Here is a 15,808-nt window from a genome sequence, read left to right on the forward strand (position 1 = left end):
TTGTACGGTGGCACACACCACCCCCTCCCCGTTTACCGCACCCGCTGGGGGACTGCTCCTGCCGCTGGGCCTTCCGCAGGGGCCGAGTTCTCCCAGTCAAATCCCCGTTGCCCAGAACCTGTCCAGCGCCGCTCCCGCTGTGCGGGGTCGGTGGATGAGGCCCGAGAGGACGGGGTCCCGGTGCTCCCAGGTCCGTGTGAGGCCCGTCCCTGCCGAGCGCGGCAGCGCGCTGCTGCCAGGAGCCCCATCCTGGGCCGGGAGCGGGAAAGAGGTGAGGGCTTGGCATGCCAGACCCGTAAAGGGCGCATGGAATCGCGGCAGGAGCCCGGCAGCTGCGGCGGAGCCCAGTAGGGTGGACGTGCTGCTGGGCCACACAGATGTGGAACAGCCAGCCCTTTTGCAAGGCTCGCCCTTGGAAAGGCAAATGGGCATTGCAGCCAGCACCACGCAAACCTTGATGAGAACGTGCTGACAGGAGTGAGAAGAGTATAAAAACAATAAACATCGCTGCTGTTGGAAACGCTTTTATTTTTGAGAAGAGTGTTTCCCAAAGGTGTTCAAAGCCTGCATTCCCTTGTCCCCTTTTTGAGCAGCATGCTCCAGCTTGAATCCCTGTCTCAAGTATGCAGTGCCCTGACCTCTTTCATGCTTTCTCCTGGGCTCTGGGATTAGCAGTATCTCACAGAATTAGAAATAAGATGGAGAAGGCACCTCGGTATGTTTTTTGGAAAGGGTCAGGTAGGACAGGGGTCGTAGTAGGGAGGTTTTATCTTCCACAGAGCAGGAGCATCTCCTGAGGGAGAGTGAGATTCCCTCCCAGGAGCTTGCTGCCTATGGCAGACCCCACTGAGCACTCCACCAAGCACTCCACCCTGTTCCTTTCCACTACAAGGTCTCATATGAAGCCTCAGGCCCTTCTCACAGTGTCAGTTACAGTGTCCCAGCTGCACAGCCTTAATTGGAAATCAAGTGGCAGCAGCTTTCCGAGTGGCTCCTGCTCGGGTCACACATACTCGCTTTACTGATCATTCAGAACATGCAGACATAGCCACCAGCACAGGACGAACACATATTTATGTGAGCAGAGTCATAAAAATCTGTTGGTAGAGCAGTATGTGGGAATAGCATAGGACGCGCAAGGTGCCTGCTTCTCAGAAGTCAAGAGGAAATTATGAATGTATTTGTGTTCTTGTTGAGTGACTGGCCAGGACCAGGTTGATACGGTACCAGAGAAAAGATCATCAACAGGTTCTTCTGCAGGTGCTCTGCCTTCAGTCTTGTGCCTCCTAGTCTTGCCTGCATGCCTCTCTGTCTTCTTCAGGCACTTCTGGGATAGCTTCCCAGCATGTTCCTTGTCTTCCTTCTGCTCTGCAGTGATGAAGTGACTGGAGACCTTGAAAGTGTGATAAAGTGACCAGCACAGGGGGGTTATTTCTACATCTTCAAAACAATGATCCTGCGTTTGACTGTCAGAAAAGTGCTATTTTAGGCTCCACATAAGAAAGTTGATTTTTTAAGGGTAGGGTTTTATTAATTCACCTTTAAAATTATATCATATAAAGAACAGCTAGATTTTCTGTGTTTTACCTTTAGGGTTTGTTTATGGATCTTTTACTACACTTCCTCGTGGCCTCAGATGCATGTTGGGGTTTGTACATTTTTCTCCGTATAAGTTTTCTCCAGCAATTCCTCTTACCTTAGGCACTGATTTAACAGTGGGGTATTTTTTCTTTTTGATTTCTCAGCAGTTCTAGTGCCTTCCATTTACTCCAAGATCTAATAAATTTCACTCACGTTCCCATGGAATATTGCTGGAACACTTGTGAAGAGAGCTAAAATAAAGCAAAGCCAGCAGTATCTGGTAGAACAAAGCTCACCAGAATTTGCTAGCTGTGTCAGGTGGAAACATTGCTTAATTTAAATATGAAGAAGAGTATAACCTGCCTTTTTACTTCCACAATGATGCTTTGTTGGGGTATACAGATACAGAGAAGTCAATTTTTGAAACAAGCGTTGTAAGGCTCAGGTTCATAACATATTCCAATGCACAATGCTTCTTCATCTCTGATTTTATTTTTTACCATTATTTTCCAATTTAGGAAGCAATAGGAGGAGAGCTTGAGAGCTGTACTTGAACACAGATGGTATGATGGCACAGCATTTGCTGCAACTTGCTTCAAGTTATGTTACAGAGTTCATTTTTAACATAAGCTTTAAACCTTTATTTTATAGAAGAGTCTCATTGAAATGGCAACCACCCAAATGTAGACTATATGTTTTCAGAGGTGCTTGAAAATTTTGTGGTAGCATGATGCAAAATTAACTGATTCATAATCCTTAAAAGTGCACAAGAAATCCAGGCTGGATGATACGATAGATGAAGCGCATGTATTGCTTTTTGATATCTCCAGGAAAATATAGGGGAACCCCTTGTGAAGTAGGCTGAAATGCTGTAGGCAGTGTTAATAGTTTCGTGGAAGGAAAACATCAGCCTTTCCAGTCAGTCCTTTCCATTATTTCTGGGGTTGGAGTGAATGGAATGTCGCCTGCAACAACCCTAATTGCCACTACCCATACTTTTTGTTTGCTAACAGCCCCATATGTCAATAGGCACTGCACTCCTTCCCCTTTAAGTGGGCTATTTTTGCCAAACACCATTTCCACTTCTCTGGATTTCATGAACGCTGCCATTTGAAACAGATCCAAGGAATTAGACATTACTCACCTTTGCATATGCTGTGTCTTGAACAGATATTCTCCTGCTGTCTTCTATTCTTATATTTCCTGCACTTTTCCCCCAGTGTGGAATGTTTTATTTTGTCTTGCCTGTTGCTGTTTTGACCAGGGAACATGTTTTTATTTTAAAAGATAGGCTTTAAGCAGTTTCCCTTTCCTTCAGACTCCTTTTCTCTGCTGCTCTCCACACAGCTTTTTGTTCGGTGACTTGCACTTTCACTATCTCAGACTGTCAGGCATACTTGTCAGCAGCTAGGAGCAAAAACTCATTTGTATTGTTAGACACATTTGCATATAAAGGCACATAAATGTATGCTTGTTTACAGACATTCTTACTTTACTTTCTTATCTGAGAGGAAGAAATGGAGAGAAGTGGGGCAGAAAATGACCCCAGATATCTTTTATTCTCCCTCTAGCACAGCATTTAGTTTGTTCTTCTTCCCTCCCATCCTTCTCTCGTTAAGTGCTTAGCTATTCTTCCCTGTGCTTAACCGTATTTAATTAAAAGTGGATGGGTGGCAAGGCAGGGGTTATCCACACACTAGAAGAGGATGTCAGGTTTTGGGGGGGAAGGAAGTCCAGGAAGTCCATAGGAATAGCTCCTGAAAGTCAGCAAATGCTGTCAGGACTGGAAGGTGCAGCAGTGGTTACTCTTGGTGCTGCTAGAAAATAGAGATGCTCTGATTGAGTGGTTTGGGTTTTGGGTTTTGTTTTCCTGGGAACAGGAAAAATGAGGAAAGGCAGCCTAGCAAAGGGCATTTCTCTGGGGACCAGAGATGATTCTGCAAATCTATGGCCTCTCGGGGGAAAAAAAAGGAAGAGCTGGGAGCTCCACTGTGTGCTCTCCTGCTGTCAGGAGCTACTTTTCCAAAAGCTGCTTGCTCAAAATCCTGACTGTTGTGACTTTGTTACATACCTTTATGTGCTGATCCTCAGGCTACATATATATATATAGTGTATATAGCAGCATTCTTATGCAGCCTTTGTGTGCTTTTGTAGGGCTTTGAACTTCATGCCCCCCCCACACAAAAAGCAAGATCTTTGGAATATTACCACCTTTCTGGAATAAAATATTTATTAACACTCTTAGGAATGTGTCCTAGCTGTCTTAATTTCTTTCCTTGGCCACAGCCTGTGATTTTCAAGCCAAACTTCCAGCTTTGCACAAGGGAGTGAGATCTCTTATTCTTCTCCTTTGTAGTCTGATAGTGCTTTTGGATCAACTGACATCCTTCATCCTCAGGACACTCCTGCAGATGGACTCAACTGAGAGACTTCAGTGAAGGATGGATGCATTTTAGGCCTTTATTTTCTTTTTTGTTCCATTTTTTTCCCCCAGTCTAAAATGAGTCAGATTCTGACTCTCAGTCAGCTGCCAGCGATAAAACATAAATTGTGGGTAAGGCTGCTATTTTCCATCACGGAATGGAAAGTAGTTAGAGCTGCTGGATCTCACATGGCCTTTCTCTTGGTGTCATTGAAGATGTCTTGAGAACCTTCTCTAACCTCACCTCTCTGTCCATAGTTTAGTTTCATAAAAAATGAAACATTGAACTGAAGAATGCAAGTACCGGTGAATCCCACATAAGTATTCCTGTACCTTGGATTAAAATCCTCAAATGATTTTGTATATGGACTGATTTAAGTATATATATTGGAGAGTTAATGCATGGTTGGAAGTGTCTCCAAGGACTGACTTCTCAGATTCGACTGCTGGTAAAATGCAAAGTTCATTTTCACAACAATAACTCTAAAACGTTTACAAATATCTTGACACCCAAGTAACAAGTATGGATGAAGGATGTCAGGATGCCCACCAAATGAATGGCATAGAAGTGATGAATTGTAAGTTATCACCTGCCCAATTCTGAAAAAAAATGTAATGTAAAAAGGCAGCTTCCTTTACAGAACCTGTCACCAAACGATGAACATAAATCAGCACTGCTTTCTACCTCCTACTGACCTTTCTGAGAAAGGAAGCTGGATACTGTTCTTGCTTGTTTAGAAAAAGCTCCTAAAAGTTATGAAAGACTAAAAGTTTGCACAGGGGTCACTAAAGGCTGAATTTAATCTAAATAACTTTAATTCCGGACATTTAGTGTATGAGATGGGGGAGGACATCAGGATCTGGCTGCACTTGAAGGGCTGCAATAACTTTCAGTAACTGGTTAGCTGGAAGGAGGGTTTGATAGGGCTGGGTGGTGAAGCTGTCATGTATGAATAGGTCCATTAACGGATCTCATTTGGGTGTTTTCACTGTAGCATTTAAGTGTTAGTCACATATTGAATGTAAAAGTGTGCAAATTCTTGAACTGCTGACAGCTCATTTTGAAAATGGGCACCTTGGCATTGCTTTGTGAATTCAGTTCACAGGGAACTGTGAACAGGGAAAATTCAGTTTGCTTCTGTACCCGAGTTGATTTTACAGTCTTAGATGCAAAATCAAAAGCTGTGCAGAGGAACAAAGTTCATCACTCTTAAATAAGGTTGATTAATCAGACTATTTTGAGATGCAGTTAAGGAGCATTTTAGGGATGCTGCTACAGTCATCACAACCATGAAGAAATCAAATGAAATATCCCCAACATCAGCAACAAAAAGGAGGTTTGAGTGTTTGAAAGCAGTTGGCTAGACAGAGGCCTGCAAGTGGAATCTACGGTTTATATATTACAATTGTATTATGTTCTCATTCCTACCTGATGGCCCAGTGCTGAGGTATTTGTGTGTCTTCCAAAGATACAATGAAAGAGCATATCACATATGTTTTCTTCTCCACTTCCTTCTACAGGAAGCAAGATGGATGATGCTGAAACAGGCATGCTTTGCCCTGGGATGCATGAAGGCAGTTGGCTACCCAGTCTGCTGGGAACACTGGCTAAACACAGGTCCTCCCAGGCTAGAAGTATAAGTTCAAGCAAATTTAATGTGGTGTTGATGAATTCTCTGTGCATCAGTCTTATCCCGATCCTCCACACAGGACTGAATTACACCCTGAATTATGGAACCTAGAGTAATTATGTTGGTTTATAGATGAAAAGAGTTCTTTTCTTTTTGCAAACAACAGTCACTGGGATTTGGGAACTTGGAACTCTTTTCAGCTTGTATTCACTTCCATGATGTGTGACTGCTCTTGAGTGAGCAAGATAGATAATACTTAAGAAGTGTTACCAGAAGAGACAGGATGTCTTGAGGCAAACTCGAGACTAATGTCATTCTATTATACCTACTTTGATTTATTTTTGGACTTATTTTTTATTTATTTGAGCTTACTAGTTAATGTTATTTTAATGTTGATTGTCAGGAAAAAGGCTCCATAATGTCTTGCTTCAAATCAGTTCTGCCACTTAATTTCAGAGCTTCTTGTCTTGTATGCATTTATCCTGAGTTTGTCTCTTATTTTTTAAATGATAAATCATTTATTTTCTTTACAGTCTTTAGAAATATACCATAGCTGTTAGAGTTGAATACATCAGAAATATTGCTAAGATGCAAATTGCCAGTCTTATAGGGAACACACTGAGGTTTTCTGGAGGACCTCAAAACCAAAGCAGTGTAGCTGTTATACATGCAAACTCTCACCTTAAACATTTGCCACAAAAAGGATCAATGGGTAATGGATTGAACCTGTATTTTTATAAAGTAATGCAAGTAATTATTAATAAAGTGAATTATGTATTAGATGATCATTTGAAGTTAAAAATGAAATGATGCTATGCATCAAAGGTTATATTATGAGGTGGTCTAAGAAACAATATAGAACAGAAAAACCTCATTAATCTCTTACTGCTATCTGGATGGTTCATATAGGTATGGAGGAAGGTGAAATTACGTATTTTATTTAGATTTTCACAAGTCTGTGGTAAAATTATCACAGCAAGCAATTAAAGATATTAAAGATGTAGTTTTACAAGGGCATCTTAGGCCCATAAGTACATATGTAAGTAACTTTATTTAAGTTACAGGTATTAATAGCATTTCTAATTTTGAAGGTTTGCTTGATGCAGTAGGAATTTAACATTTTCCACTGGTAAAACCGCTCAGTTCCCTTGTTTTTGCTGCCGAGCATGTGCAAAACCATCTTGACAGCTCCAGCCTGCTAAGCCCCAAAGAAATACATAAAATAAGCATTTTCTTGCAAGTTTCCTCACAACTGCCTGTCAACTTCAGTTTTGCATCCCAGCAACCAATTTCAACTCATTTTATTTTATACTGACTACATTTATCACAATTTATTATATATTCTTGATAGGATATTTAAAGAGGCTCTTAGGGCCGCAGATTGCTGCTGAAATGTTAGACAACATTTGGCATGAACAGGATCAGGAATTAAAAATTGGCATTTTTTTAGCCCTGGTTGCCTTTGAAATGAGGTTTGTGAGACTGTGTTGTTTGTCTCTCTGTACATTCAGCAATTCCCCTTAAAACTTTGGGACCCATTTTCAACCAAATTTGAAAGATGAGCTGAAATCTGAAGATAAACAAGGTCTGTGAAAAACCGCAGCTGTACAGAGGACAAAGTGGGTAATTAAATGCCTGTGCTGTGGTAAAGGCAGGTGGAAGCCAGCCTTTATATAGCAGTTGAGAGCTGCCAGCCTGCCAGAGTATGCTCAGAGGTTTTTGATTGAGCATAGCATGTGCCCTATATGGAGAGTGGGTTTCGGGAGAGAACCCAAGGTTGTTACAGCAGAGGAGATTTTAGGAGATAACAACAAATCCATGAAAACAGTCAGTCAAACCCCACCTTGTTTGTTTTATTTCTTGCAGAGCAACTCGAATCTCTTGCCCTGCCTCTTCTTCCTCCTTTCCACCCTGAACACCTTATTCCTCCCAGAATCTCCAGAGCCTGTTGTTATCTTTGTATTCCCTTGCTCTCCTGGCTCAGAATCAATTCCTGTAACTTAACTGGCCTAAGAACTCTGTCTGATTTAGTAATGAGGTCTCAGATATACCCTGCTGCGAGCCAGTTAATGTCTGTTTCTTCATCCAAAAAGTTCAACCAGGCTGTTAGGATGTGCTGATGTCAGTAGCTGTAACAGAACTAATCAGCACTGACCCCTTTCCACCCTGACTGGAGAATCTCCTGCTTTGATATTTATACTCATCAAACGTTTGTGGATTCTTATTGTGCCCCCTGACAGCTACCTGACATTTTAAAGACCCAGCTGTTGTGTGGTAGGACAAGTGAATCCTGTTTAAAAGAAGCTAACTAGAATTAAACAATTATTTTTGTAATCTATACACACATTTCAAATAGTATATCCAACCCAACATTGCAGTCTTTTTAGAATACTCTGTAAGATTTCAGAATATTCTATGGAGGCTTACAACTCCAGAGGATCAACAAGGATCTGTATTAACTCTAAAAAGCAGTGTGAAAGTTGTGTATTTTACAAATCAGCTGAGCTGGAGAAGCAAGAAAAAATGCCTTGTCTCCTTTTTGTCTTTTTCTGTCAGGTTCTTCTTCAAGATGGATAACCTTATCTAGCATGGAAAGTTTTTGTAGCTCTTCTCTGGTCAGTTATCCAAACAGAACACAATTGAGCTGATGTCAAAACAAGAATATATTGGCTATGATAAAAGCTGCTCTTCTGCACAACTTCCCAGCTTGCAAAACCTGCCTGGTTTTGCATAATAGATAAGCCCCAGGAAGTATAAAGTTAGTGGGAGTGCTTGTAGTGTGGCCAAGTTACAGTTTTACAGTTGTTTAAAGGTCAGCAGCAAATTGACACCTACACCCAGTTCTGCAGGGTAAGTCTTTGTGGGGACAAACCTCTCAGGTAAATGTCTGCACGATTTGCCTCTGGCCATATGGAAAATGTGAGGCCTAAGAAGGGGCTGAGATCCCACCGGGTCACTTGCAAGCCAGGGCCAGAGTTACCAAATCAACCTTCATTTGCATTTATTAGGGCAGGCTTTGAAACTCACCGTGCTGAGGAAAGCTTTCTGACACAAAAATTCGCAGGGCAGGTATTCTTTTTTGTCCCTCAACTTCTGGATTCTCTTCTTCTTATGGCTTAACTTGAAAATCCAAGTTTATGAATGTTACTATAGTTAATGTCTCACTTCTCAGTTAGACATTCTTTCTTCAAACTTGGCAGGCTTCTGGCCAGGCTCATTAGAAGTGTAACTAGCCTGTACCAAATGATCTCTGTGTTACCATAAGCAGCATGCGAGATGCAGTAATAGCAGCAGGCTAACTGCAGAATGCTGCAAGTTGCTCTGAGCTTCACCAACAGATCTGTTGATCAGCTCCAGATTTTACAATGTCATTTTTCTTCTTATTCTTTAACAAGAAAAACTGTCACCAGAGCTGGTTACAGCTCACGCCTGCAAATGCAAAAGAGTTGTATGGAGACAACAGCACACAGGAAGACTTGCTAGGCCATGGATTAAGATGCCAAGTTTCAGAGAAGATGGTTTGCACGAGGAAATCTCAGATCTCAAAAGCAGAGATTGGGTGCTCTTCTAAGGACAACAGGTGGAGGGATGAGATTTGGGGAAAAAACCTAAACCCCCAAAACCTACTGTAGGAAAGGTTCCACCTCTGTGAAAACAGGAAGGAAGGAGGGTAAGGAAAGAAGTATGAAGTATATCTAGTTTCAGAACTTTGCTGAAGAAAAAGAAGCACTCCTAAAAATCACTCCTACAGGTGAAATCATAGGCGGTCTTAAAGGATGGAAAGATTTGTAGTGCGACCTGCAACTGTCGGAAAGCACGTGTGGTGAGAGGGTGTTAATAAGCAGATATAAGGCAAGGTGGAGATTTGGAAGTGTCCAGCTAGAGCTATGGGTGATGTTCAGGCAGGCAGTTCTTGAAATGTCCTGAACTCCATGGAGCATGTTTAAATCCATGAGTCAGTGTGGTATGTGCTACAGCTACTCAGCCCTGACCAGGAAGCTCTGAACTATTTTTCTCCATCTCCTATAGACAGCTGGTGATGAGGTAAACACGGTTAGTTCTCTCTGATGAAACTTAAGCTCTTGGTGTACAGGTGCTTGGTATGCAATACCTGTCCCTCAAACAGCTGGGTGCAAACGTGGGGAAGGCTTTTCCTGCAGGTTCTCAGGTACCAAGCTCAGCTGATGTTCCTGTACCGCAGCTGTAAATGAAGCCTCTTCTGGCACTCCCAGGGCGATTTGGGAGTTTGCTGGGCATGTCCTGCCCCTGGCACCACTCCGACATTCACAGCATTGATCTCCAACATACCACCTCTCCAAGTGCTTAAAGCATGGCAGCTCACAGGGTGTTCAGAGGCCTCTTTGATGCATTCATTTAGCTACATGTGCCACTAAAGTTCTGTGCCACCAACCAGGAATCCACCCTCCCTGCCGTGGTCTTCCCCGCACAGACCAGCCTTGCTGGTGGTTTGGGCCTGCTCCTCCCTTCCCCAGCACTCCCCACCGAGCTCCTTGCTCTGACAGATTCTCCCTTGGCAACAATCGCTTCTGCTGGGCTGCTCCCAGGCTGTGGTCATGGCTGCGGGCGTGTGAAGTGTTCTGCCCACCTGAGTCAGGAACGCCCGGCAGCTCCACTCTCAGTGTAACAAAGAGTGAGTCACCATCGGCTGAACTGTACCAGGCATCGCGGAAACAGCCAGGTGGATGCCACAATACCCTGACAAAATACTGCAGACTCTCAAAGTGTTTTCCAGCTCCAGCCGCCTGCAAACCACCACCAGTTCCTGGCCCCGTCCCGAGTGGAATTTCAAAGTTTCTTCTCTTCGGAGAAAAAACGAATTGCAAAAATGAAAATGTTTCTCTGGCTAAACCCGAGCCAGTTATGTCTTGGGAGTGGGGAAGAATCCCCAGACTAGCTCACAGAAATACACAGGGTATTATTTTGATTACAGCTGTTCTGCAGAGTATTTTTGCAGATCTGAAAATGTTCAAAGGGATTTAAAAATAAAGGAGGCACTTTTCTCTTTTTTTTTCTTTCTTCCCCCCTGGGCTGAAAATGTAAATTCTAGCTCCGTGTTTACTGGAGAGCCTTTTTCTTGGTACTTCTAGACCAAGTTTCCTAAGTAAGATACTGTTTTCCTTGGGGCTCTTTTGGAGGGAGAGTCTCAGTCGGACCAAAACACTTTCAGAGAAGGCTGGATGTGAGCCCACAGAACCCCTGGCACTGCAACCCCCCACTGCAAACCAGTGGGGGCTTGTTCTGTAACCTCATGGGGGGCATCTTTGCTGGACCAAGTGCATGTAGTCCTTTTGTGTCACTCCTGTGGTGTCCTCCTTGGAGCATACGTTCATTAATGTCACATCAGTGAGCACAAGCGCAGTTGGTGGCCTGCAGTGCCAAAGGGAATATCTTTTATCAGGTTAGGGGGCATTAACATGTGGTTTTCTCAAGGAGATGAAAAGGGCAGGTTGTGCACGTTTGTTTCTTCCCTGCTTATTTTCATGTTGAAGAAAGCCGAGGTCTGATTTGTTATCAGTGGTGGTGGTTTCAGTCTTTCACCATACTGCTGCAAGGAAAGTGCTAGGGAGCCCTGATACTCCTTGGAAAGGTAGTCTGAGTTTATTTATTGTACACAGTAATAATCACCAGATAAGACACAGAAGTAGTCCTTAGGGCAGAATCAGATCTCCTTGCCCTTGGCTGCGAGCTCTGGCCAGCAGGCCAGCAGGCTGTGATTGCTCTCAGGATCAATGTTATGTCATTGTTTTTTTGGGCAAATGTGACAACTTTTTATCAGGAGCTAAAGGTCCCTTTGTGGAGCCTGAGAGCAAGTGTGTGCCCTGAAGAAATGGGTTTCTTCTCTTAGATGGAAAAGTGAATTGAATCTGAGGCCCTTGTGCTCTAGGTGAGTGCTCTTCCTACTAAGTGCTGGGTTAAGGTAATGGGGAAGTGAAGGTAGGCAACTTTGTTCGCTGTTTGAAAGGAACACATACCTGCTTGCTCCATCTTCAGAAGAAGCAACTGTCTCTTAACCCCTGGCAAATAGAGACCCTTCCTTCCTTCCCTGCAACCTGGATGCAGGCAGAATAAAGATGCATTATTGGAGGGGATCTGAAAGCCAGGCCTGTGCATGCTGCAGCCGCAGAGTTCTCAGGTCATGACTCCCATGGGGCTGCATACGGCTCAGCAAGTAAAAGGTATCCCTCTACGTAGGCAGAGCCTGTCCGCTGGGAAGTGCCAGAATCTTGCCAGAACTCGGTCTGAGGTGAGTGGGGAGGGAAGGGAGGTTTCCATGTTTTATGCTGAGATGCACGTTTTACAAGCCTCTGTGTTTGTGGTCTTTCTTCAGGTGCTCCTCACAAGCAGGAGTCATTCCCAGTCAGGAGGCAGCTGCGCATGGGATGGGCTGTGGGTTGTTTTTGTTATTTCCATAACACTTGCTTGCAAAGATGTCAACCTGTGCTGGGACCCAGTTAGGCTATAAACACTGCAACCCCTTGGAGGAACAGAAAGATAGATGACTTGCCTGCAGTCAAACATAACTCAGTGGCAAAAATAGTACCTGGTCCCTGGGCTGAAAAATCAGCATGGAATCAGCCTAGTTTGTCTTGTTCTTCCCGCAGCTCACAGACAGATGTGAATACATTGGGCTGAACTGGAATCCGTTAGATCTAATTGGGCCTTAATTATAATGCATTAAACAATTAAAATAATGAAGATCGGGCACAATCAAATTTCAAAGCAGAGAGATTTAGCAAGATTAGACTGTTAAAACTGCACAGATGATGCCATTAATCTTGGAGGAGGTCCAATATAAACAATACAATATCTAGCCAGCTGGGAAGATGGCAAACTGGAGGTAATACCAGGTTCTCAGCAAAAAGTGTAAAGCAGCTAGAGGATTTCCCCCCTTCCATTTTACAGCTTTATGTTTAGACAAGAGCAAAATACTGGGCATATCAAAACATGCATGCACAGGTAACATAGGTGTGATGTCTGTGAGTCATCTGGATTTGTGGACTCCAAGGAGGCAGGGAGTTCACAGCTTGCAACACCTGATAAACTAGAGATGTTACTGTACGCCCCATTTGTGTTGGTAAGAGTTACTCTGATATTTATAGTAACTTTAGCACTGAGGAAGCTGGCTTTGACTGACAGCTCTGGGAGAGGAAATTGTTCTTTGCCCTTAGAACAGGTACAGCACTTCAGAAGAAGGGATAGGGCTTTAGGCCCCATGCTCATTCCTTCCCTGGCCTCTTCAGGATCTCATTGTCACTGCTGTCAGCAGTAATGCATTTATGGCACTTTGTCATGTGGTGTCTGCATGAAGCCAGGCTGCCCTGGGAAACCCAGAGCTGGAGCCTGGGCACAGAGCCGTGGGCAGGGAGTGCTGCACAACACCCCAGAACTGTCTGCTGGAGGCAGAGCATGAGGAAGAACAGTATGTGTCAGCTGCTAATGGAAAAGCAGGTAAATGTTGACCAGAAACTGGCCCTGCACTTCACAGGTAACAAGATTTTACCAGAAAAGGAAAATCTGTCTAAAAAGCCAAAGAACAAAGACATCTGAGGCCTCCTCTGGGAAATAAGGATGAGCAATCTAAACTGCTGTTTTTCTTTGTATAATGGAACACTGTAGTCCTGGAGGGATCTTTTTATTTGGTTCTTTGCTCCCTCTGATTCCTCTCAACAATGTATACAAGCTGCAGTACAGAAAATAGAGATAGACAGAGAAAAATAATACTGTACTGAGAGACTTTAATTAATAAGTCCTTGTGAGACTGGGTAACTATGGAAAGAATGGAGGAAGTTGAGCAAAAAGAAGTCCTCCTAATGTCTGAGTATATTAAATATTTCATTGAAAGAAAGCGGAAGAGTCACCAAAAGGAGTTTATAATTCTTGGAAAACAAACAAAAAAAAGAGTATTGGGCAATGCATTCTCTTTTCTCTTTCAGTTTTGCTTTAGACAAACTTAGTACTGTGCCACTTTTAAAGAGGGGAATTTGGGCCAAGGATTTAGCAATAGACATCTGAAAACCTCAGAAGCAGGAGAAGCAGAAAAAAGAAGAGAGCCAGTCTCTGTTCCAACCATCCCCACCTTTTACAGTTCTTCAGGAGGGACACGTGAATCCTGCATGGGTGGATGCCACACACACCAAGAGGCGAGTGCTGGGCACCCATTGCTCCAGAGCAGGCAGCAGACAGACAACAGCAGTGCTGCTTCATTTCAGGCTCTCGCAGGAGCGGAAGATTTTTGGCATACTGATCTTGACCTCTCTCCTCTGTCCTGTCAGCTGTTACTTCCCAGTGCCCTTGGGCTGGCTGGATTTGCTCTTGCTGATGGCCTTTATATAGTTCCCGTTCCTGATTCTTGTGTTGAAGCTTGGCTTTTAGGGCTTTGCATAACTGCAGATTAAAATCACATTTCTCTGCTTTTATTAGAAGCTTTGCTGAGGTCCAGAAGTTGCTGGAAGCCTGCTACTCACCACCGTTTACTGGCTGTGAATTATGTAGATGCTCGCATTTTTAATTTCCTTTCATTTAGTTGCATGTGCGGGACCTCTGTCATGACCAGCAGGGAACTCTCCCCTGGGTACAGAGAGGTAATTCAGCGTCTGTGCCAGCCCTGGCGTGTAAAAGCCTGGCAGCCCTTGACAAACAAAGCCTAGAAATGTTGCTATTAAAAGCATTTATTGAATAAATCCATATGTGACAAAATGATACCTGCAAAAAGCAGTGGAATTGTTTTTTAATGGATAAATCTTATTTGAAAGGTGAAGTTGAACTGCAAAAGCTCAGAGAACAGTCACCTGAGGACAGAGCTTTGAGCAACGTGGGAAAAATTAGAACCACTATGAACAATATAGAGAATAATAGATTTCAGAACGTGTCTGCTTTGAGTGGAAGCTTTTATGTAAAGAAGTGAGAGGGATAAGCCTGGATTTAACTTCAGTAGCAAACAGAGATAGAGGAACAAACCCTCATTCCCTTTAGCAAGCCTTCAGCAGCTGGAAACCAGAGGAGCCCTGTCCTTCCACGCAGGGGTCAGAAGGCTGTGAAGGGGCACAGTGGGCAGACTCCGACCTCCCAGTGAGCTGTACAACTGAGCTGCACCTCGACTGCTGTCACACCAGCCTGTCCGCCTGTCCACAGCCTTCACGTTGAAGGGAGGTATGGCGCTGAGCTCAGTGGGCTGATGTATCCCTACAGAGGTGGGGGAGCAGTGATTGTGTAAAGGCTGTTGCAAGAACTGAAGAGCAGCTCTGCTGGAAATGCAAAATTGCCATGGGAGAGGATCCTATTTTTGTGTCTCTCTGCTTAAAGTGTCTTTGCTTTGGCCTTGCTTGGGTGATTAGAACTCGCTCTAGACACCAAAAAAAAGAAGAAGAAATAAAAAAGGTCATTCTTTAAAAAGAGACATCTGGGCAGTATTTAGCCATAAACATCAGCTAACATTTGGCTATCTGAATTGTGTTTCAGGATGCTGAAAAGATTGTCATGATGGGCTTTGGGCAGGTGATTGGTGAGGGTGGGTATTTCCTGTGAGGGATGGGTAACCCTGTATTGAGACTGGCAGAGGCAGATGTGGTGACCCAGAGGTGTAAAATAGCCTCTCTGTGAATGAGCAAGGACAGACAGCTCCCGTGAGTGCTGCTGACATACGTGAATGCAGTATGGAAACACTCAAACTAAGTCAGGAATTTCTTGGCACACATAATGTCCACATTAGGGAAATGTTTTAACATCATTTGAGGGATGCTCTATCTTGCCCAGTCTCTTGAAAAGGATCATTGGAGAAACTATGGAAACAGCATATCAGGATTATAAAGGTTTACTGGGAGATCAGATAGAGATGAAAGTGAGGACAGAAAAATGTTATGGAAGAATGAAAACAAATAACATCTGAAAGCATAACATCGGAACTGATCTTGCAGAGAACTCCAGGATGAATATCACATGCAAACTCATATTTAGGGAGATATTTGGGAAGTAATGAGTTCAATCTAGCAAGGAACAGATTTTTCAAAATCAGACTTGGGAAAACAGTCAGAAGCACCTACTATGTTTGGAATATTGCACATGCAGGTGCAAGTGCCCAATTTAGAAATGAGTCTCTGACATTCCTGCTCACAGTCTTAAGAGCAAGTGAGTGTTTGTGTGCACATATTGCTGT

General features: G+C 43.5%; 1 long non-coding RNA gene across 5 annotated transcripts; it reads left to right on the forward strand.

Annotated features, from left to right (window-relative positions):
• The first annotated feature begins 30 nt into the window (after positions 1-30).
• On the forward strand, positions 31-10,313 carry LOC133223004 (uncharacterized). Of its 5 annotated transcripts, none has more exons than XR_009728439.1 (5): positions 31-715; positions 1,198-1,260; positions 1,746-1,899; positions 5,525-5,638; positions 9,030-10,312. It is a non-coding gene; the product is annotated as an uncharacterized LOC133223004 (long non-coding RNA). The 5 variants fall into 5 exon arrangements; XR_009728437.1 differs by lacking the exon at positions 31-715 and adding an exon at positions 8,191-8,513 and having other exon boundaries at positions 864-1,260; positions 9,030-10,313; XR_009728438.1 differs by lacking the exon at positions 1,198-1,260.
• The last annotated feature ends 5,495 nt before the right edge of the window (positions 10,314-15,808 follow it).

The sequence above is a fragment of the Neopsephotus bourkii genome, unplaced genomic scaffold (assembly GCF_033783945.1).
Source record: "Neopsephotus bourkii isolate Nb327-2 ecotype Australia unplaced genomic scaffold, CSIRO-AGI_Nbou_v1 NB_1630, whole genome shotgun sequence".
Lineage (NCBI taxonomy): Eukaryota > Metazoa > Chordata > Aves > Psittaciformes > Psittacidae > Neopsephotus > Neopsephotus bourkii.